A 2500-nucleotide genomic window follows, 5' to 3' on the forward strand; every position below is an offset into this window, starting at 1 on the left:
TCAAAGCTTCCATGCTCTTATTCTGTCTGAGAGTGTAGCTGGCTAAGGGTCTATAGAACACTGGGAGGAACCCGGCTAGCAGCTGATGCTCGAGAGGGCCCGGCCCTGAGTTGGCCCTGAGATGGCCCAGATTGGTCCCTGGTCAACAGAGGTGGACAACCCCGGCTTAAGAAGGTAAAAGTCCTACCATGCATTCCCTCTGCATGCGCACTAAACATTGGCAATCTCACAAATTAACTGACCCACCTGGATAGAGAGTTGTGCTGAATAGGATCAGCTGGCTTACTAAACAGTTAGAACAAATATTTGGCAGGACCTTTACTTTCTGAACCCGGGATGTCCACATCGGCTGGTCAGGGCCAGGGTCGTCAGGGTCAGGGGTCAGTGTCCTCATGCATGTGCTGGGAAGGTGAAGGTGCGCCACATATTTTGCTCTGCCTGCTGTTCAGCCTCTGTTCTGTTCCACACTGACAGCCAATCAGGAAAGAACACTCTGCCTGCCATGTATATATGTATGTATGTATATATATATATATATATATTATATATATATATATATATATGTATATATATATTTTGCTCCATATGTGTGCATATGGGCATTTTGTTGTTTTTCTTTTGCATCACATGTATTTGTTAGACACACAGCAGCATCATAACTTAGAATAAGAACTGCATCTCATACTGAAACCAGTGCAAAGCTGAGGTCAGTTTGTTTTTTTCTTACAGGGATGACGGGCATGCAGATGAACCAATAGCAATACATCACCACTTACTTCTAGCCCTTGCTGCTCCAATCAGGGAGGGGGATGGTTAAAGGGAGCAGACAGATGACGAGAGGAAAGGGACAGTGGTCAGAGACGTGAAGTGTTTAAGGAAGACATCAATCATTTACAGCAAGTAGGTGTGAACGGAGCACTGACAGGGGGCCCTCATAAAAGACAATGACCAACATGGCTCTTTGGCTTAGGGCTAGTCCACACGTACCAAACCGATCTTTTTTTCCTCCGTCTTCCCTGGAACCGTATCAAGAATATTTGCGTCCAAACGGATCCATCTCAACACGACTCAACACGTTACTTCATACCCCAGGCCTATAGGTGGCACTGTGTCTTTACAGAAATTCACCAAAACTTGCAAAACGTGCGCTTTAAAAACAGACAGAATAGGCTACGGCGAAATGGCTAGTGCAAGGAAACCAGAATTGTTTGTGTGGACTGATGGTGAACTGTCAACTGTAGCCAACTGTAAAACTAATAAACTTTATTTTACGGTTTGTGAAGGGTGCAGTCCCGTGCTTTATTTGGCTAACGCAGGTAGGCCTACTAATCACCTTTACTTTCTTTGGTTGTAGGATAGTCCGTGATTCACATTAGTTTTGGCTATCACCCAATTAGGCTACTAAAACGCAAGGCTTACCCAAGTTCTAGGCTATTCTGTCGCCACATTTATAATATTGCTATAAAACCTTCGTTAGTAACAGTCAATACTTTTGCCTGCATCAAATCGTGCATTCGCATTCAGTGTGCTACCATCGGCTTAACGTGAGTTCTAAGCATCTTTGTATGCTTATATCTGATTTCTCTCGACTGTGAATGCATGTATATATGTTGTAAGACATGTAAAATAAATGAATGACACTGGCACTACGCACAAATTAATGTAGCCTAAACTTAGACCGCACTTTCCTAATAACTTAAGTTCTCTCGCGTCCTTTGACAGTAGCTAGAATGCATAAAAAACACCGGAAAAACAGTGTTCAGTCCACCAAGTCATAAGCCATCGGCGCTGCGCAGCATCAGTTGTGATATTTATCTTAACGGAGTGTAATCGTAGGTAATGTCATGTATGAAAACTAGTATTGTTAGGCAATACTATAAGTGCAAGTCCAGGGCAGCTGAGGTGTGGCGATGACATCATCGATACGCAAGCAGGATGTGCGGTTTCGCTGTCTAAACGAACTCAAACGGGCTACGGTTTCAGATTTCTCCACTCTGGGACCAGGTTTCAGAAAAGTGCGGTTTCGGGCAGTGCGTTTACAGGATTCGTTTGGACGCTCGGCCAAGACGAAGCAAAACCTCTGCGTTTAACCTAAAAAGCGTCTCCGTCTCCGTCTCCTCAATAAGGTGTCTACTATATTTCTAGTGGCACCCCTGATACTAATATATTGACCAGCAGTAAGGAAAGGCTCTCAGAAATGTCTTTCATGTTCAGTAATGTGATGCCTACAACTTAATGGCCTCTGATTAGTGAGTGGTGTGGAGATTATTGTTCTAATGGGTTACTAGAACTGTAACTTCTTAAAGCTGCAGTTGGCAAGATTTTTTTGATCATATTCACTGAAACTGACACTATGCTCCGACAGAATAACATAAATCAGCCGGTTTTAGAAAAAAACCCGTCCTACTACCTCCACCTAGAGCCTGTTATTTGTTTTGCAAAAATCCACAGCTCCCGGTTCTTCTGGTCCTATCAGAGCCGGGCTGTGTGACATCTGACT

General features: G+C 43.8%; 3 protein-coding genes across 5 annotated transcripts in view; all 3 read right to left on the reverse strand.

Annotated features, from left to right (window-relative positions):
- Positions 1 to 2500, reverse strand: part of LOC125294633 (tripartite motif-containing protein 16-like) — a 587664-nt gene that overhangs the window by 183647 nt on the left and 401517 nt on the right. The window lies entirely within an intron of this gene.
- Positions 1 to 2500, reverse strand: part of LOC125294527 (BICD family-like cargo adapter 1) — a 14031-nt gene that overhangs the window by 11181 nt on the left and 350 nt on the right. The gene's annotated exons all lie outside the window — the stretch shown is intronic.
- Positions 1 to 2500, reverse strand: part of LOC125294638 (BICD family-like cargo adapter 1) — a 46222-nt gene that overhangs the window by 6162 nt on the left and 37560 nt on the right. The window contains exon 4 of one of the 2 annotated variants that reach the window (XM_048243529.1): positions 777 to 788. The exons of the other annotated variant lie outside the window; for it this stretch is intronic. The gene's annotated coding sequence lies outside the window, so the exon portion shown is untranslated. The remainder of the gene's footprint in view (positions 1 to 776; positions 789 to 2500) is intronic. 2 annotated transcript variants of the gene reach the window in all.

Source organism: Alosa alosa, chromosome 5, assembly GCF_017589495.1.
Source record: "Alosa alosa isolate M-15738 ecotype Scorff River chromosome 5, AALO_Geno_1.1, whole genome shotgun sequence".
NCBI lineage: Eukaryota > Metazoa > Chordata > Actinopteri > Clupeiformes > Clupeidae > Alosa > Alosa alosa.